The 21,680-nt window shown below is 42.6% G+C and overlaps 1 long non-coding RNA gene across 1 annotated transcript in view; it reads left to right on the top strand.

Moving 5' to 3' along the window:
• The window catches only part of LOC112658983 (uncharacterized), a 32,319-nt gene extending 18,971 nt beyond the window's left edge, over positions 1-13,348 (top strand). Inside the window, exons 3-4 of the long non-coding RNA XR_003136076.3 lie at positions 5,129-5,316; positions 12,216-13,348. This is a non-coding gene — a long non-coding RNA (uncharacterized LOC112658983). The remainder of the gene's footprint in view (positions 1-5,128; positions 5,317-12,215) is intronic.
• Positions 13,349-21,680: the final 8,332 nt, after the last annotated feature.

The raw sequence follows: 21,680 nt of genomic DNA, 5'->3' as shown, positions 1-21,680 counted from the left end.
AAGCCCCTGAGTGTGAGCTTACAGAGGGACCACCAGCTTTCAACTTGGCTAACAAACATCCAAATTCCACATTCTTGTCTGAAATTAATGGTCATATGATATACGAAGACCATAATAAACAGAAACATCTGTGTTTAATTATTACAGAGTCAATAAAAATAATTATTAATGTCTTAAGTTATAACATTTATGGCTCTCAAATAAATGTGTTTTATGTATTGTAATATTAAATGGGATGATACTTTTATCATCTCAGTACCTGGAGATGGTTTAAGTTCAGCTTTATGAGGTTGCATTCAATGATATATCACTGATACAACAATCTCTGGACTTTAAGTGCCTCAGACTTACAAATGTCACATACCTGAAATGATGTGAAAATATGACGTAATGTCGTATACAGAGCTTTGTTGCAGTAAAACCTACAGGTGGGTGTTTACACATCATATCACTAATGTGGCTCAGAGCACACATTCATTCATAAATTTGGTTGGAGATGGCTTATTCTCTGTGTGTGTCCCAATATCAGATGACACCAGATATGAAATACTAAAGGACAAGCAGAGTAGATGTTTAATTACCGTCCTCTATGATAATGTACGGTCTATGTGCCTGAACAACCTTAAAATCTCGAGAAAGGTATTTAGACCTAACGTCAGCCATTTTCAAAATTTTCTGAGTGGTTCATCTTTTACTGTGTGTCCTGGTGTATTTTAACTTTCTATCTGCTCTTTAATCATAGCTAATTAGGAGACTTGACTTCCTTGTCCTACTGGACTTAGGCCAACCTCGTAACTACAATGGGCATAAGTGTTCCATTAATTACCGCTGCGGGTTCATCGGTAACTCCTCGCATCGCATTTTTCCTGAACGTGTTTCATGTTGCAGTGGTTCACTTTATTCCCAGAGCAGCAGATTTAACCGTGTGTCTGGGTACCTCTCTCTCAAAATGTGAGAGGAGGAAGCCTGCCGCCTTGATGTGCTAAGTCCTCTCAATGGAGAAAGGTAAGCGGGAGAGATCTCACAATAAAGCACCTTGTCTCATTGAAAGCCGATTTCACGCGAGCGCCTTTATCTCACACATCCCTCCACGATGCATTTGGAACAATGGAATGATTTATTTATTAGAGGACATTGTGGCACCTCAGTTATTTTGCAAAGAATCGGTTATCTTCATTCCAACATTTATTGACAGAAAGAGGAAGAGGGCGAGATCTACACCGGTTTGATTTTCTTAAATTACAATCAATGAGATTTGGGCTTTGATAAATGATTCCTTCCCTGAACAAAGAAAATTCAATATATCTAATATTAATCTCATCTTTATGTCTTCCAATGAAGCTTTTCACCAAATTTTCCTTATTTCTATCATCATACTGCTGGTTATCAGGTTTCAACTCTGAGGTAACCCATGACTTCACGCTCTTTGATGCCCCAAATCCAGTCATGAACTCTTTGCTATTAATGCTTTCTCTGCAGTGTGAGGCACATCTACCTTTTCTTTCTACCTTCACTGCTTGTCTCAAAATCAAGGTAATCACCCACCTGTAACTATGCTTTTGCCTTTACCTGCATGTAAAACTGTCTTTTCTACAACCCAAAGGACATTTGCATTAAACATCCACTCACTGAATATCTTCCAGAGAAATCTGTTGATTAGAATTGTAATGTCAGGCAGCCCCGGTGGCTCAGCGGTTTAGCGTCACCTTTGGTCCAGGGCATGATCCTGGAGACCCGGGATCGAGTCCCACGTCGGGCTCCCTGCATGGAGCCTGCTTCTCCCTCTGCCAGTGTCTCTGCCTCTCTCTCTCTCTGTGTCTCTCATGAATAAATAAATAAAATCTTAAAAAAAAAAAAAGAATTGTAATGTCTATCTAAGTAATTTAAAAATAGGTAATAAGTGATTGTTCAAAATAACAGTGACTCTCACACCACAGCGGTGGTTGGCATGGACTCAGTGTTATCCATTGGTTTTCTAGCCACAAAGATATCTTTTTTAAAAAGATTTTATTTATTTATTCATGAGACGCACACACACATACACACACACAGAGGCAAAGACACAGGCAGAGAGAGAAGCAGGCTCCATGCAGGGAGCCCAATGTGGGACTCGATCCCAGGACTCCAGGATCTCGCCCTGGGCTGAAGGCAGGTGCTAAACAGCAGAGCCACCCAGGGATCACCAACCACAAAGATATCTTAAGTTTTTCTAAAATAATCCCTTAGTGCCATTATATCACCATCTAAGTTTGGATTATCACTAAGTTTGGATAATTTGTGTTACCTAGGATCCAGTTTACCTGTCAAAATGATCAGAGCACGACATCTGAAATGCCTTCACCACTTATTAGATAGAACCCGTGAGAAGAATTTGGAAAAGGAATCTGTAATTCAAGTTAACTAACTTTCTAAATGCAAAAAAAACACAGCTGATGAAAATGCCTGAGAGCACAATCACACTTCTTTGTACATAGTAGGTGACAAACGGTGCTGTGTAAAGTATACCAGAACTAAAGGACGTCCCATGCCAACTGGCTCCACAGAAAACAGAGCCAGAGAAAGAAAATACCATCGACTCCCCAGCTCGCTTGCTCTATCCACACTCTTTACAGAAGCAGCTCATAATTGTTCTCGACGCTCAACCCACCGGGTACCCCAGACAAAGGCCCCACGGTCTCCAGTTGAACTCCATGGTGCACCCCGCCCCCAGCGCCTGCTAGCCCCACCGCCTCTCTTTTGTCCCAGGCTCAAGGGTATTTGGAGTTCCCAAACAGGACATTTCTTGGCACCTGAGACTAAACATACCAGTCTCCAGGGCCGCCCCCTTTTTGTGCTGGAGACATAAAACCCCCAGAGTCAGAATCACTTCATAAGAGGATTCACACTCCTGGTAGTGTGCACACAACAATGACACATGATTCCACTCATTCAGAAGAAAGAGAATAAAAGATTTGTGGGCCCTGCCGCTGCCCCCTCCCATTCAGCAGTGCCCCTCCTTCTGCGCCAAGACCAACCCCCCCCCCGAGGGCATTGCTTTACATAAAATCTTTTGCCAGAATAACCCATGGATGCTTCTTGCTCACTCTTACGAGCTGTGCTTGGAAACCACTGCCTTTAGGAGCCCTGGCTCCTAGCCCTCTCAGGGCTATCACAGCTTCCCTGTCTCCAATCTTTCAGTTTATTTACTACTTCTTTTTTTTAAGATTTATTTATTTATTTATTTATTTATTTATTTATTTATTATAGACATAGAGAGAGAGAGAGAGGCAGAGACACAGGCAGAGGGAGAAGCAGGTTCCATGCAGGGAGCCCGACGTGGAACTCAATTCCGGGACTCCAGCATTGCACCCTGGACCAAAGGCAGGTGCTAAACTGCTGAGCCACTCAGGGATCCCCAGCTTATTACTACTTCTCTTCGTCCTTGGCATATCATCTAAATGTCTCTTCCTCGGGGAGATCCTTTCTCACTCTCCTGAAACAAGCTGGGGTTGCTTCCGCCCTGTAACTTGAGTTTACTGCACCAGGACGGTGTGCAATTGTACCTGGTGGTGTTATGTGCTTAATCCCTGCTTCCTGGGCCGACATTCGTGCTCTGTGAGTTCAGGCCCGTTGCCTGTTTTGCTCACTATTACATCCTTTGTGATTAGCAACACATGGAACATGTTCAGTAAATAGTTGCTGAATGCATAGAGGACTAAGGTTGCAGGGAGGCACGGAGAGGAGAAAGGTCGCGTGGGGACAAATGCATGTTCCCAGTGCTATTCAGGGTGACGGGGCCTGGGTTCTGTGCCAGAAGAGGCTCAAAGGCCGAGCGTGGACAATGAGGGTCGAGACCTGTTGGAGAACGAGACAACATGCTGGGAATGCACATGGCGCTTCAACTGGTGTGATGCCCTATGCCGTTCTGAGTACTCCTTCGATGTCATAAGGACAGTGACAGGTGCTGACAGGGAGAGAGAGAGACAGAGAGAGACAGAGAGAGAGGAAAGTGCATGAAACCATGTAGGCAGGAAGGGCCAAACTGCAACAGCAGAGCATTATTCGTGCTCTCAACAAAATCCATGTAGTGCCTGGTATGGGCCAGATAAAAATCCAGGGCTTCAGTAAGGAGAGAATGAGATAGAAGTGTCAGTTGGAGGCGTTGTATTTTTAGCAGAATGGCCAGGAGTGACGCACTGAGAAGTGTCATTTTAACAGACATGAAGCACGAGAAGAAGCAAAGCATGCGAAAATCAGAGCGAGAGAGGTCAGGCATCGGGAGCCGCGGGGGTGAAGGCCCTGGGGCAGTAGTATGCCTGGTGTATTCGAAGACCAGCAAAGGGGAAGGGGGTGAGTGTGTGTGTGAGGCAGGCCGTGGTCGATGTGGCCAGAATTATAAGGCTTCGAGACCATTTTACACACTGACTTCTTTCCTGAGTGGCGTGGGAAGCCACTGCAGGCTGTCGAGCAGGGACCTAACCTGGCCAACGTGCTCTACGTGGCTAGTCAGTCACCGGCTGTGAGGGGAGCAGACCATAGAGTAGAGGATGCGGAAGTGGGAAGAACTGGGATTGCGGCTGAGGAGGTGCTGGTGGCTCCATGCAAGGTGGTGCAGGTAGAGGTGCTGTGAAACTGTGGGGTTCTGGATACAGTTTAAAGATAGAGGATTTGCTGGAAGATTGCACATGAGCATAGGGAAAGGATGAATAACACGTGTAGGTTCTGGCCCCAACAATTAAGCGCAGAACACCACTCGCACTGGAACCAGGAGAGGCGCTTGTTTGATGGGGAGCAGGAGCTTATGCAGACAGGAGCCCAAAGGACCTATGTGATACGTGGTATGTACTGAATGGTTGTGGCTCCTCCAAATTCCCGTGTTGACACTTGACCCCCAAGGTCATGGTGTCAGGATGAGGGCCCTTTGGAAGGTGATGAGGTCCTCCAGTGTCCCTGTGAAAGAGACCCCAGAGAGCCCCTCACCCCTTCCCCCAGGCAAGGGCCCAGCAAAAAGAGGCCGTCCACGCTGCGGGAGATGCCTCGGGAGATGCACCAGCCTCAGCAACTGCACGGGAGACGTCACGTGGGCAGAGGGAGTTAGATGTCTGGAAACGGAGAGTACTCTCTTCATTTATTTATTTATTTTTAATAGGGCACAGAAACAGCTTGATCAACTGAGAGTGACAATGGGAAAGACCTACTGAAAGTTTCTAGGAAAAGGAAGAGCCATGGAAGCCTCTGCTAGAACAGAGGTCGGCACAGGTCTCATCCAAAGAGCCAGACGGCACATATTTTAGTTCTGCAGGATCTTCGTGGCAGGGAAGCAGCGACTGACAGCAGGTAGATCGGGGAGGGGGGGCGGTGCCACTGGGGGGGTGGCCCTGCGACCCTGATATGGGGGGGACGGCAGACTCCTGTTGGGCTGTCGGAGAGCCCAGGACTCCAGCACGGCCCTACGGCGAGGGTGCAGGGGCTTCTCCAGGTCAGGGAAACCCGACCAGGCAGGGAAGCGGCCCTCGGTCGTTGCTCCCCCAGCTGCTCGGAACAGGGGTGAGTCCTGGTCTTGCAGAGACAGTACCCCCAGCCCAGCCTGCCTCCGCCACGCTGTCCCCCACTCCGGCTATAGGGTCGGGTGTGAAACCATCTCAAGAGTCTACGATGTAATATAGGTGGGGAAATACTCTCCAGAACCCCCCCGAGGGACTTTGGGGTCAGGCCTCTGCGGGTCGGCATAATGCCCGTGGGCTGGAGCGGGCTCTGCCGACACAGGCCTCCACGCCCCACAGCCCGGTCCACCTGGTAAGGAGCCCGCCAGCCTGCAGGTGGAGAGGGACCAGCCACATGGACACAAAGCCAAGTACCCAAGTTGACAGTCAAGGAGTCCTTTCGATGTATTTTTTATAAAGCCACGCGATCACTTGTGCACTTTGAGGCTTCGTGAGGTCTCTGTGTCCTTCTCTCTGCAGAATAACCGGTTACGTTAATCCCAAGCTTCCTACGGACAGAAGGGACTCGGATCACCTGAGTTCTTCTGTCTAAACCGCATTCAAAGCCAGTGAATTAAACTCCATGATAACTTTGCATCCATCCTGGCCCCTGGCGGTGTGGGATTCAGGGGGGCAGCATGGCCCGGGGTCCCCAATGGAAACGCAGACCCCAGGTCCCGTGCTGCCTCCCGGCAGAGGTCAGGCTCTGGCGGCCACCGGCCCCGGGGCACCTGCCGGCCCCTGTAGGCCTCCTCCGGGTTTCTGAGATGGAAAAGGACAATTACTATGAAAATGTTGTAATCATTTGGTTTCATTTCATAATTTTTGTAGGAGTCATTACAGTCCCTTGAATTGCTTGGTCATGCTGGCTAATAATTTCAGTTCTGGCCTCTAAATGTCATTCAGAAGATCTGCTAAGAAAATCAAAACGAAGAATATTAAATTATGAGGACTTGTTCCATTCGTTGCTTCTCTCCAGACCCTAAGAGCTTTATTTTTAGATGAATAATTGCATCCTTTGTACTGAGAACAAATTAATAACCGCTTGCATTTAACAATTCCAATTTCACCATCGAAAAGGCTCATGTACCCAGTCAGAATGGAATATCGCAGTGACAATTAGTTAAAATTTAGCTTGCCTTGTGGAAAAAAAAAAATCTGTATTCCAAGGGCAGCTGCTGTTAAATGGGGACATTTAGGTTACTAGGCAAATATTAAATTAGATGAGTTTGCAGGCAGCCATAAACATGCTATTTCAGAGCCTTACAAGAAGATAATAGAAGTAATAACAAATAGGCTTGGAAATCACATTTTAATTAGTCAGACAAACTGTTTTACACAGAAGCCCTGACACAGCACCGGCGATGGGGCCAGGAAGCTAGTTAAACATATAGATACGAGCCAGTCTATTTGGAAATAAAAATGTACCACTTAATAAGCAGTTTTACTCAAAATAATGACTTCTGTAAATCATTATAACTAGAGTATTATTGAATTGAGAATATACCCTATTTGACTTTATTATTATTCAATGTTATCTTTGGATACCATAACAAAATTTCATTTATTAGATGCGTTTTTCAAATAATATGAAATTTTATTAATATTATGAAATTATTTTAGTATTAATTTCATAATAGGAGTTAATTCGGTGATAGAGCCTTCTGGAGTGCTTCATTCTACTCCTGGCACCCAGTTCCTGCTGATTTTCTGTCCCCGGGCAGATTCCAGAACCAGTCACCGGCCAGCAAGTCAGTGGACACCAGATCACTTGAGAAAATGGGAGAGCTCGTCTGGTGATGCACCAGTCACGCGGCTCGGAGGCCCTCCAGTGTCCCCAAAGCCCTGGTCTATAGGCTCCCCTTCCCTGGCACCACCCTGATGCCTGGGGCTTCAGAGATGACAAGTGTATGCCCCCAAAACCTGCTCTAAGCTAGCAGAGGGAGATGGGAAAATGAGAGAGGAGTCCAGAAAAGCCCAAGTTACGTAAGTAGAGTTGCCAGTGAAATTTCAAGTAGCATAGGCCGAGCAGGGAGGCTGACGCCGCATCCCAGGAGGGATCCGCTGCAGAGAGGAAAGCTATATGTGTGGACAGTTCCCAGCCAGGGTACAGGAGAGACTTGCTGACACCCAAGTGCAGAACATGTAGGACCTAATGGTTGAAGAAATTTCTGTTTGGCAATATTGAAATCTCAATATTGAGTGAGTGGCATCACTGGAAGGGAGAATTTTCTGTCTCCTAAACCATCCCATAGACCAGGCTAACTCCTCTCCCCATCAGCGTGCTCACTGGACTACGGTGCTGTCTGTCTGAATGTCACCTGCCACACAAACTGTCTTGACTTTCAGGTTGGAAAAGCCTTATGGAGAAAAATATGCCTTATCGATGCAAGAAATGTGCTTTAGGTGTATTCTGATGCGGCTCCTGTAGGATACCCCCAGCAACCCCTCTCTTTTTGTTCAAATCCACAATGTTTCTTTTAGAAAACACAACATGGCCACATAGGCTTATTCCAGGAATGCGTGGCTGATGGAACATGAGCACGCGTGTGCGACCACTTATCACTCTCACTAATGAAAGGACTGAAACACCTTTTCATCTCAATGTATGCAGAAACACATATTCCATTCAATTCAATATCCAAAGTCTTAGAAGTCTATTTTGGAACAAGTAAGAGAATGAATTCCTTTTACCTTTATAAGACAGATGCCCCCAAAATGAAAATCTCAGCGAAAATCATTTTCAAAGGTGAGATGATAAAATTGGGGTGTTTAAATGCCAGAAATATGACAAAAACACCAGCTATTACCACTTCGTTCACGTTACACTAGATTTGCTTGTAGTGCCCTAGAAAAAGATATATCGTGGTTGAGCTACTGAACTGAACAGTGTAGTTACTGAACACTGTAAAGGTATTATCCCTACATTGTTGTGTAATTCAACAAAATACCACATTCCTCACAACTGACTTGATTTTAGTATTCCTGAGAATATTGATCATTAGATTCATAAGTTTATATGGAGAAGGAGTAGCCCAGATGTCATGAAACTCTGTTGTCCTGGAAAAGGAGTTTCACATTTAGCAGACAGGGCACTGTGGATGCCGGGAAATGAAGGACAGTTCAGTTCAAGAATAATAGTTCTTCTATTTGGGAAAAATTAGTCAAAAATTATAATTCCAATATATTAAAAACCTAAATGTAAATGGCGGATTTTAGAAACTACTGCAGATGAAGATAAATAGGCCCGTGTTGTTAAGAATTTGCAGTCATGGGGGTGCCTGGGTGGCTCATCGGTTAGGCGTCTGCCTTCAGCTCAGGTCATGATCTCAGGGTCCTGGGATCAAGTCCCGAGTAGGGTTCTCTGCTCAACAGGGGGTCTGCTTCTCCCTCTCCCTCTGCTCCTTTGCTGGTGTGCTCTCTCTTTCTCTCTCTCTCTGTCAAATAAGTAAATAAATAAATCTTTAAAAAAATAAGTAATTTGGAGTCATGGCTTCAGTAGGGTAAAAAGGTTACATGCCTTAACAAAAATCCCAAATCTCAATGGTTTAATCCATCACTTACTCTCTCCTTCCTCACATAACATCTACCACTGCTCCAAAGAACTCCCCAAACACAGATATCCTCAGAGAGGCCACATGACCATTCAAGTTAACATATTGAGTACAATTTATGTATTTTCAATGTTTTTTATTCATTCTTTTGGCATTTAGGATATGTGTGTATATATTAATATACATTAATATTTACATTAATATATATAGATAGATACAGATACAGATATAGATATAGATATAGACATAGATATAGATATAGACATATATATATATAGATAGATATAGACATACACACACAGACAATGCAAATAACCCTTAGGGACAATATGAATATATACATATATTCATTTATCAATCCAATTTCATGAAGATTTACCTCTATTTTCTTCTAAGACTTCTATAGTTTTCACTCTTACCTTTAGCTCTTTGATTTATTTTAACTTTTGTCCATGATGTGAGTCAGGATCTAACCTCCTTATTTTGTGTGTGGAGATCCAGTTTTATCACCACTATTTGTTGAAAAGACTCCCCTTTTCTCCAGCAAGTGGTCCTGGCACTTTTCAGAAATTATTTGACCCAACATACAAGGGTTTATCCTGGGCACCGTACATGTTTTCACAACTCACAGCTTTTGGCCCTGGGTGAGGTCCAAGTTAGAAAAACACGAGGAAAGCATCTGTCCGAAGTCCTTTGGGAGACCAGATGAGTTAGAACAGACATGGTTTGCAAATAAGGTCTGCTCTGCTTTCTTGGGGATGGGGCCAGGCCCCACACAAATGACATGGACACTGAACCTCAGAACCTCCACTGAGCTGGGAGGAAGTGAGAGGGGCCCAGATTCAAATCACCAAGATGCTTTCTGCCATTTTTAACTTGACTTTGTCTTTTTTAAAAAAAACTTGTATTTATTTAGACACAGAGAGAGAGGTGGAGACACAGGCAGAGGGAGAAGCAGGCTCCCTGCAGGGAGCCCAATGCGGAACTCGATCACAGGACCCCAGAGTCACGCCCTGAGCCAAAGGCTCAACCACTGAGCCACTCAGATGCCCCTTGACTTTGTCTTGATTCGGAGTTTGTAACACTCTGTTTTCCAGGGTCTGACAACCTTGGTTCTGGAAGTTTCTGCTTGTCTTTTAATGTTTCTTTTGGGGAAGGGCACTTGAAGTTCCCTCTTCTGATGTTTTGTTAATGTCACTTCTTCAGAATGCTTTATATATTTTCTTTTATTTTTTAAAAAGATTATTTATTTATTTATTTATTTATTTATTTATTTATTTATTTAGTTGAGAGAGAGAGACAGAGACAGAGACAGAGGGAGAAGCAGGCTCCATGCAGGGAGCCTGATGTGGGACTCGATCCCGGGTCTCCAGGGTCACACCCTGGGCTGAAGGCAGCACTAAACCGCTAAGCCACCCAGGCTGCCCTGCTTTATATATTTTTAAAAAATACACTGAAGCACAACTGGAAGGATAGATGTCATAGAAGAAGGAAGACGTGAGCAGGACACGAGGGACTTTCCTACCCCACGAACATACAGTGAACTGTTGAAGCAGCCCTTAGGGATGAGTCTACAAGCTGAATGGAAAAAAAAAAAGCAAACAGCCACAAGAATATGCAGGGTAGTATATGCCAAAGGTGACATCTCCAATTACCATGGAAAGGAGGAGGTGATTCAACAGTTGTGGGGTAATAGGTGAACCATCTGAAGAGAACCCCACAGACTATGATTTAGGCACAAATTAAATTACTGCTTTCAGCTCTTACCACTTAGTAAAGGTGGTTATATAATATCAAGTTCTGCAGAAGAAATTTCTGATACATTCCCTAAAGAAAACAACAAAAGAAACCACACACAATAAATTATTCAACTATCAAAAGATGAGTGACAACCTGGAATATCTATTTCTGGTGTCTTTTAGAAAAATACTTACCTTAGCATTAGAAGGTAAGTATTTACTTAGCATTTACTCAATATTGTAAGTAAATAGATACTAAGTAAAATTCTCAATATTTTACTCAAGAATAATATTTAGCATTTAATAATGATATAATAAGTATGAAGTTCCATATTGAAACGATAATTTTTAAATATTATCTAGAATCATTTATCAATAGTGTGGTAAACCACTTAAAACATTTTTAACTACTTCTGAAGCTAAACCTTCAAATGTCTTCTGAACATTTCTTCTCAAGAATTTACATTGTTTGATTTTTTAAAAAATTTGTAGAAGTATTTATTTATTTATTTATTTATTTATTTATTTATTTATTATTTGATAGAAAGCAGAGGGAGGGGCGGAGGGAGAGGGAGAAGCAGACTACACGCTACGCACAGAGCCCGATGTGGGGTTCCAACCATGACCCTAAGGTCATGACCTGAGCCAAATCAAGAGTCAGATGCTCAACCACTTGAGATATGCAGGTGCCCCAAGATGTTACGCTGTTTTAAACCAATGCAGACCTTTTTTTTTTTTTTTTTTGGACACTTAGTATATTCCTAATTTTTGCTGATCATGAAAGGACTGTGATAAATATCTCACATATGCAACTTTGCACCCATGCCTGATAATCCCTTTGGCAAAAATTTCTTATCGTTTATCTCATTGGATTTTGAACTTCTCACTCCCTTGATTTACATAGCATTTGTGTGTATGTGTGTTCTCATACATGTTTTATTAAAAATAACTGTGCTTAGTTTTCTTATCCTTTATTAAAGTCTTTGTCTTCTAAAAGAGAAATGATATTTATTCTTTGCTTTAGTAATAGAAAAGATTCTTCTCTGAGTGCATTGGTTTATTTTCTTCTTTCTGTATTCTTAATTTAAATGTCTAATCAACTCTCTCAAGGTCTTCTTTTTTAATTTAATTAATTAACTTTATTTTTAAAAATATTTATTTATTTGAGAGAGAGACAGAGAGACAGAGACCGCAGGAGTGGGGAAGAGAGGGAGAAGCAGACTACTCGCTGAGCAGGAAGCCCAATGTGGGGCTCGATCCCAGAACCCTTAGATCATGACCTGAGCAGAAGGGAGACGCCTTGCCCACTGAGCCACCCAGGTGCCCGTGTGAGGGTGTTCGCTTATCCATTCCTGTGCTCTACATGAAGATTGTAGCACGCTCTAACATGTTACGAAGACGTAACATGTATTTCTCTTTGGTGTCTTATTTCTCTTATCCTGTTTTCCTTTATTTTTCAGGTTTTCTGCAGACTGTTTTATGACAGTCTAACAAGTCAGGAAGAAATGACTCCACAGATAAAATGTTTTACGAAGTAAGGATTTACAAAATAAAGGGAAGGAAAAATGAACGGTTGGCAGGTGGAAGACATGGGGAGATGAGACTTGTGGTTTCCAACCCAAGAGCAGATTGTGCAGAGAAGCAGGATCTTGGTCACCAACGAGCATGAGCTCAGGCAGGCACAGTTTTCCAGCCCAAGCAGATAAATGGAATCATTAACAAACAGAAATCACTACCTTCTCTTTACTTGCACATTTTTCTGCTGTTTGAATAGGCAGAAAATTTATTCGGGCCACGTGTGGCCGGAGGAGGTTTTCTGGAGGACGTGGCAGGTGGTGGTGAGCAATGGCTTCCCCAGGCGCCGCGTTAGCGGCTGATGCATTTCTTAGAGCAGAATTTTAGACACAAACCTTCTCTCTCTCTCCTGCCGGCATTGAACACATCTTAGTGTCATGGGTGGGAAAGGCTCCTGCCATCCCGTACGTCTCCTGCTGTTCCCTTTGCCTGGCCGATGCCATCCCACCACTGCAGGCCCCTCTTCTGCTAATTCTATTCATCCTTAAGGTCTCAGGCTAAACACGGCTGAAATCTGGGGACGTTTCCTGACCTCAGAGGACACCAGGCCATTGCTAGATGCTGTCTTTGTCCTGCGTGTCTCTAGAGCACTTGCACACTTGAAGCTCTTAATTGCTCAATGGTTCTCTTTGTTGCTTGAAGTAAAGCTTCCAGGAGCTTAAGAACCTCACATCTTCACCGTGTGCATGTAAACACCTAAAGTCTTAGAGGCCTTCTCCGGCCACGCAGGCCAGCTGGCTTGTCCTCCAACATGCAGCCACACTCCTGCCTTGGACCTTCCTCCCAAAGATTTGCTCTATGTGAAAAGCTCTTCTCTCATGTACCTGCTTAGCCCACATCTTCACTTGCATCAAGACTTTGTGCAAATGTAACACACAGAGTTGCTGATTCACTGTGCTGCATGCCTGAAAGGAATCTGAGGTTGTCTATCAGCTGTAATGCAGTAAACAAAACAAAACAAAATAATAGAACAGAAGAATCAAGGGGTGGGAGGTGGAGGAAATGGGTGAACCCTTTAAAAAATAAATTGAATAAAATCTTGAAATATATGTATGGAAATTTGTGCTCTTATTCTCTGCAGAAAGAGTCTCTATGACTTAATATATTTTCTTTTCCTTTCTCAAGATTTTATTTATTTATTCATGAGAGACACAGAGAGAGAGGCAGAGACACAGGCAGAGGGAGAAGCAGGCTCCCTGCAGGGAGCCCGATGTAGGACTCGATCCCAGGACCTTGGGATCATGACCTGAAGGCAGAAGCTCAACCGCTGAGCCCCCCAGGTGCCCAAACTTAATACATTTTCTTAACTCATGATAATTTGAATTACTGCTTGTGTTAACTGTCTTGCAACCTCATTGGAATGTTTATTAGGAGTTTTGTTCGGGTGAGAAATGTGATTATCCTTGAATCGATACAACTGCCATTTATATATTTATAATGTTAAAAATTATTTTTGGAATATTAACATACAATGTCTGATTAGTAAAACTCTTATCCTTTTGGTTATACCAAATCACTTCTTTGTTTGGCTTGAGGATTTCCACCTGAAATCCTTTACTACTAGCAAATTAAACAAAATATCATTAGATTTGATAAAATGAAAATTCAACATCTATGTGAATTTTATGAAAATTGGCCCTTGGATGAAGTCTTTGCCCAACGGGGCTGCATATTGAATGAGAAAAAATTAAAAAGCAAAAAACTCAAAAAATTCAATTGCATATTATTCTCAACTTACAGGTGTGAGTGCTTCCTAGCTTCCTGGGGGCACTTTCATTGCTTCCGTGATTTCCACTTTCATTATTCCGGGCCATGTATCCATCTTGTTAAAAAGTAACGTTATCCTGAGCTAGATCACAGAGCTGCCCTAGTCTCAGGTCAGGTCTCAGAGAACATCTAGTCCAATCCTCTTTGCAGATGAGGGGTCTAAGTGTCAGAGCACAAGACAGACTTGGCCAAGTCCATGCCACTCACTGACCCAGACCCAGAGGTAGAACCAAGTGTCTGGGCCATGCTTCTGTTCAGCAGCTGATGTTCAGAGGTGCTGGAAATGATAGGACCAAAACTCACACCTTTGAGTGATGTAAAACATACTGTCCAGGGGCTTAATAGCACAAAAAATAAAAAGTAGATGCATCTGATATAGATAATAATAAACACTGCTAGTTTCTGAAATTAGCATGTAGAAAATTTTTAGCTGCTCAAAATATACAGAAGCTGATAAAATTCAAAATGGAACCAGGTGCGCCTCAAATACCCACTTGTACCCAAACCCAGGCATGTGTCTCACTAAGCTGGCTGATGGTTTTGAAGGAACAATGGGAATGATGAAATAAATCGATGCCACATGATCAGTAGTTGTTATTCTTATCTTATAAGCTTTTTTTTTTTTTTTTTTTTGGTAAGTTGAGTATGAACCAAATTAAATTGTCCCCAAAATATGAGCCAAAGGATTACCTTTCTTGCTGTTCCTGTGAAGCACTAAATCCTGGGCAAAGGAAAGCCAGGAAGCCATTCCAATCAATACATTTTTTAATGCTACCATTAATGAATGTTACCTCATTAGTGATCTAAAATTTAAGCAATCATGCTAAGATTTCTCTACCATAAGGGAGAGTGAGAGATTGGGTGGAAGGCAGTAAATTTGATAGGGATATAAAGCTACATTCCTTAGAATAAACAAGAACTTGATAAATATTCATTGACGCTCCTCCTATTCAAGATAGCAATTCATAACAATTGCAAAGAATAAAATAAAAAGAGTAATTAGAGATGATTAGAATTCTCAAAATCATGCACTCAGATGAAATGAAATATTTCTTCAGAAATCTTCAAATGACAATTTTCTGAATTAATTTTAAGTTTGCATAACTCAGAATGATCTGAACCTATCCTACTGATTACTCATGCTGAGAGAATATAATTATGATGATTCTAATATTGTTCAAAATAATTACTGCGGTTCAGCAAGTTCAACATAAACTTGCACTAATATGAGACTATTTGGAGATAATGTAAAGATAATCATGAACAAAATCTGGAAGGAATATTCAAGTCTTAGACCTGATAACCAGGCTGAAATCCTAGATAATGCTTCTGAAATAAACTTGGCATTGTTTTTTGTTTGTGTGATTTTATCATCTTTCCTTGAAATGGGTGCCTGCTTTAACTTTAAATTATGTTTTTCTTTTTTAATATATTTTAAAGATTTTATTGAATTATTTTTTATATAAGTTTATCTTTATTGGTGTTCAATTTGCCAACATATAGAATAACACTCAGTGCTCATCCCATCAAGTGCCCCCCTCAGTGCCCATTACCCAGTCACCCCCACCCCCCTCCCACCTCCCCTTCCACCACCCCTAGTTCGTTTCCCAGAGTTAAGAGTCTCTCATGTTCTGTCTCCCTTTCTGATATTTCCCACTCATTATTTATTAAATTAAAATCAAAATAAAGATGGCCATGCACCTTACCATTATACCAATTCCTCAATGGACTTGAAAAGCATGATATGTTTTGAAGGCAAAGGAAATCCATATGAAAACTATCCATAACTCTAACTTAAAATTTGAGACTCTCCATATGCCACTGATTCTTCCTTAAGATTGATTACCAAACGTTTCAGGTTGAAAATAATGTCAAAAGTAGAGAAAAACAAATCAACCCATAATTTAAAATTGTATTTGTTCATTCATTCTTCATTCACTTATTCATCATTTATTGAGCTCATCACTTGTTGAGCTCCTATTACATCCATGCTCTGACATTTGTGCAGGAACCTCCCCGATGGCCATGTTTCCCAGATTTAACTAATCATAACATTCACTTGGAATTAATGGCAACAATCTTTACAAAGTAGCTTTTGTCCTCTTGCACATTGTCCCAAATTTTAAGATGCAGTTCCAGCCCCAACGTCATATTCATACTCAAGGCAGTAGGAAGAAGGAATGAGACTGGTGTCTAAACCAGACAAGCAAAAGCATGGCCCCAGTCCTTAGAGTTCTTGGCTATTGTGTTTTGTTGGCCAGAATGTGGCCCAAGGGCTACTCTCTGCTGCAAATGAATCAGGAAAATGTGCATTTTGTCCAGACTTCTTGCTTTCCTAAACAAAATTAAGGCTTAGTTATCAATAAAGAGGGAAAGAATGTGCACTGAGTAGACAACTACAGTGTCTGCTAAGTAATCCATGAGTGAGGTTCAGAGTTGTAGGAAAATAATAGGCTTGAATAAAATCAGCCTGTAAGTACTGTTTCTTCTTACTGGTTATTGAGACCAAGTGTGACACTGCCCTTCTCCCTCCTGCATACCTTCAGAATCTGTCGGCTGAATTATCTCTTTCTTCTTCAAGAATGCCCTTCATTCTTCTTTCTAATCGAGACGTGTCTGTTTCAACAAAGCTATCTGAATGAATGTCCACAATAACATTTCTAAAAAGGAATCTCAAAACCATAATTATAATTATTCAGTGTTTATTCACAGAAGTGTTGATGTAATCTGCACACCCAACAATGTGCGTTGGCTCGATAACTTGGAGAACACTCATCCAAATGAACAATATGTAGCAGTTAACGTGGAGATCTGAGCAATAAACCATGATGAATTAGAAAGATAACTCATGGCAGTGTTCATTAACAGAATGAACAGGTCTTTGTTTTATTTTACTTTTATGATTTACTTATTTATTTTAGAGAGGGAGAGTGAGAGGGACAGAGGGGGAGGGAGAGAGAATCTCAAGCCAACTGCCCTCTGAGCGCAGAGCCCGATTTGGGGTTCAATCTCAAGACCCTGAGATCACAACTTGAGCAGAAACCAAGAGCTGGACGCTTAACCAACTGCACCACCTGAGCGACCCGACACTGGCAAGTCTTTAATAAAATGTTCAATGTCATCAGCTTTATATAGATGTGGTTATATATAAAAATTAGGTGTGTTTATTGATCTCTGTTAATGTGTTTTTCAGGGTGATGGTATTGGAGACTAATTTTACTTTCTTCTTTGGCTTGTTCACTATTTTATTATTTATTTATTTATTTATTTATTTATTTATTTATTTATTTATTTATTTTAGGGAGATCACGCATGGATGAACCTGGGATGGAGGGAGGGGCAGAGGGAGAGAATCTTAAGCAGATTCCCCAATCAGTGCAGAGTCCATTGCTGGTCTCCATTTTAGGATACTGAGATCATGACCTGAGCTGAAACCAAGAGTTGGACACATAACCAACTGAGCCATCCAGGTGCCCAATTATTCACTATTTTAATTAAGTCAAATCTAGTATGAATTTTTTGGTAAACTTTGGGGAAGGAGGCAGTATGAGACTCTTGGGAAACAGGGTTGCGCGTCAAGGTTTTAGTGTATCAAAAGTGTTGAAATGGAAGAGGAGACAGTGAAGTCTAAGGAACATGTGAGGGTTTTCCTATATCCAGTCCAGTTTGACGCAAGTTTCTTCAGCTTTTTCCCTTAGGTGGACAATGTGTTATTATTACTTAAAGTTCTATTTGTTATTTTTGCTCTTACAAATTCATTTCCTAAATTAAATACACATATGCTACTTAGGAGCCCTGGGTTGCCCATAATTTTTATTTATTTATTTATTTATTTATTTATTTATTTATTTATTTATTTTTATTCATTCATGAGAGACACAGAGAGAGGCGCAGAAACACAGGCAGAGGGAGAAGAAGGTTCCACTAAGGGAGCCTGACATGGGACTCGATCCCGGGTCTCCAGGATCACACCCCGGGCTGCAGGCGGTGCTAAACCGCTGTGCCACAGGGGTTGCCCCCATAATTTTTATTAATATTCCACTCCCACTGCAATTCTAAGACATGAGAATTTCTACCAACATCCTATGTTACACAGGTTCACAGTCATAGGGAACAGAGCACAGCTAGTTCAGTAAGACAGAAATTGTGGAAAAACCTCAGTTTGATAATTTGATCATCTGAGAATTTGGGAGAGGATCAAAAGCCAGCCTGTGAGACTACCCAAGAGCACCACAGTCGGCCACACAGAGAGCTCCTTGAACAGCACACCACAGGTACAGGGATCAAAGACACACAGGATGATAGCCAGAGGCTCCAGCGCTGCCACCCCGCACTGAACTCTGGCTCCAAAAGCATCACTTAGTGTTGGAAGATGCAGATGCTGTGTGTGCCCTGCTCCTGAGAATGTCATATCTGGTTCTGCACCTCAAGGCACAGATCCTGGATCACAGGCCTGTGCTCTAGCGTCAAGGGACACAGGGCATGTAGTTATTCCAGAAGAGCAGGACTCAATGCAACCCCCAAACACACAGAGGGGCTTCAGATATGCTGGGTGCCCTCAAGCAACACTTGTGTCCAATACACATTCCCCACCAGAGTGGTTTCAATATAATGTCCCAATCCCTTATCTTCCATCTAAATAATGACACACAAGAGTTGTGTCCCTTGAGCTCTTACTTACAATAATGGAAAAGGAGATGGGATAATTCCACAACCTCAAGCCTGTTTATTTTATTTTTTAAGTCTGTTTAAACTAAAACCAACCAACCAAAGAACCAACAAACAAAACAGATGCATAACAAGCAATGAAATACAAGCTTGATGAAGTTACAGCTTTATAGCCTCTTGATTACGCGTCTTTAAAAAACAAACTGGTCTTTTGATATTTTCCATCTTTTCTTCTTATTCAATCTCTTCTCTTTAACTGATACATAGCTTCCAGGAAAGTAGCTTATACTGAAGATATTTGATGAATTACTACTGAATACCATGTATATCAGGGAATTATATTTAGAATATTAGCATCCTTTTCTCTTCTGCATTTCTGTGTCACATTCATGATATTCCCATGGTTGTCTCTCCGTCATGGGCCTGGAGAAGGTGGACAGCAGTATTTCAGATAACACACTAAAAATATATGAATAATAACTTCTGAAACTCAAAATTGTATTTTTTTAGCAAGAAATGTAGGCTTAATGCCAGAATTTGTTATGGAAGGCAGGATTTTCTGAATTCAGTTAGTATGCCAAAAGTCAAGGTAAGAGGGTCTAAATCACAGATTTTCTCAAATGAGGTGGAGAAATGCTATTTCTGTTCGTCACCACCCCACCATGGGGTTTGGCCCTAAGTGTGAAGTTGCTTAGACTTTACAAAAGGGTTCCATCTGCTCCTTTGGGTTGTAAGGGTAAAGGATGAAGAAGGGACAGAGGGGGATGCAGTTAGATCATACCCAAGGGCCTCATTCGCCGCCCCAATCTCATTCACTGATGGGAGGTATCTCTGAAAACATCCCTTTGTGCAGGGAGCAAAAGGAGACCTCAGGGGCTAGTAGAACATTCTCCCCAGGCTGCCTGCAGCACACCGCACACCCCTCGCAGAAACCCTGCCTCTGGTCACTCCCCAAATGGCAGGTGCACAATGCAGGGTCACTAGGAAGGACAGAAAGAGATGGAGGTCCAGATGACCATGTATGCCCTGATCCATCCCATCGGTGCTTCAGTGCTGAAGATGGACGTGTATGAAGTAACTTGAGACTAACCGGGGTCGCTGACCCCTTTCCAAATAGGGGTCCAGGATCCCCAGCTGGCTAACTCTCCAGCACTTCACATTCCATCGTGTCACGTGTAGGCAGGGGAGGTTCCTGAGAACAGCTGTCCATGGCTTCCCTCCTCCATAGGGTGAAAAGGACTCAGAGATGAGCACGAGCACCTAGGGCAGGTAGCCGGTGTGTTAGCTAGGTATCCTGCCAGACGAGATTGCTGGATTCAGGTTGAAATGGCTTTGCAGCCAGGATTTCCAAGGCAGATGGAAGAAGCCAAAGTGAACTTGGAGCTGCAGGTGTGTTTCTGGAAACATGGAACAGCCATTCAGAGGAACATGGTCCCCGAGCAACCCCAAACAGCGTGGACAATACCCTCCCTGAGGGCCAGGGGATGGCAGGGACCCCACCCAGGTGGTGGGGGTCTACACAAAGCATCACACCAGGGCCAGTAAAGACCGACAGAGCAGCATTTCCTGTAAGAAGGTTAGACCAGTGCGACATCTAGGAGGTAAATATTTTACCCCAAAGCACAGTTTGAAATATTAGATCAGATTCACATCACTCTGTTGGAGTTGATTACGTGACCCCATACCCCAAGCCGTTCAGGACAGGATTCCCAGGGAAGAGCAGAGTGTTTATTTCTGCAGAGAAATAAATGCAGCCCCTTAATTTTGGTGGTTCAGTTCATGGCTTTACTGCAAATATGAAAGAAGGGGTCCCAGAGTCATTAACGAGGGTCCACTCTGGTGGAGATGGTGTCACCCTACGTATCCGAGTAGTTCTAGAAGAGTGCTAGTGAGGTTTGATTTAGAAAAAAACATTTTACAGAAAAACGATGAAGGTTAGACAACAACACAGAACTACAGAGAAACAATATTTCCAAATAGTAATGAGCCAAAGAAAATACCACTTATACCATCAAGATCGCTTTAACGAAGCTGGGAAATAGTAGAGCCCCCAACTTTAAACAACAGCAAAAGGTCCTGATCCGAAAGCTCAGGTGACAGCGACAGAAGATGTAGGAAAAGGGGATGGTAGGAACGCGATGAGCGAGTGAGCACTGGCCACGGCGAGCCTCTCAGTGCCTGCTGAGCCCTGGACCAGCCCGGCCTCAGCGGGAGGAGCCAATGATGCTGGGGCAGGGCACGGGCTGGGGGCAGCACCTGAGCAGGCCCAGCCCTTGGGACCCGGCACGGCTCCTGTGCGGGGAGAAATCACGAGAAATGCCCAAGTGTGTATTCAGAGCTCACACCGTAGCCCGTGCGGCATAACAGTGAGGAGGAAGGTGTAAGTCGGTCTCTTAAAAGTTTCATGTGGATGATGCAAAACACCTAGAATTGGCGCTCTGGGCATACCTAGACTGTCCTTATCACTCTCACTAACCATCCCATTCTTTGCGGAAGGTTTTAAAAAGGGTAATCCATCTTCCAAACCACTCAGAATGGATGCAATTGATTTTTGATAGATGGATGATAGTAGATAGATAAATAGATAGATGATAGGTGATAGATGATAGATAGATGATAGATAGATAGATAGATAGATAGATAGATAGATAGATAGAGATAGGAGATGCATATCTGTGTGTGTGTATATATATAGTTACTTACATACTTGAGATAAACCTACAACTTGAGATGAGATGATGATATTTAGCACAAATTGTTCTATTTACTGCCTTTACGTAAAATTAAAGGGGACAACTTGATGTTGGTTACCTGCATACACTTTTGTTTTAAAACTTTACTCATCTGTTGATCTGTAAGTATAGGAATGACTGATCTCAACCACCTAATGACAGACACTGTCAAACGGCTTTCAA

The sequence above is a fragment of the Canis lupus genome, chromosome 2 (genome assembly GCF_003254725.2).
Source record: "Canis lupus dingo isolate Sandy chromosome 2, ASM325472v2, whole genome shotgun sequence".
In the NCBI taxonomy this organism is placed as follows: domain Eukaryota; kingdom Metazoa; phylum Chordata; class Mammalia; order Carnivora; family Canidae; genus Canis; species Canis lupus.
This window is presented reverse-complemented; position numbering and strand designations above follow the sequence as displayed.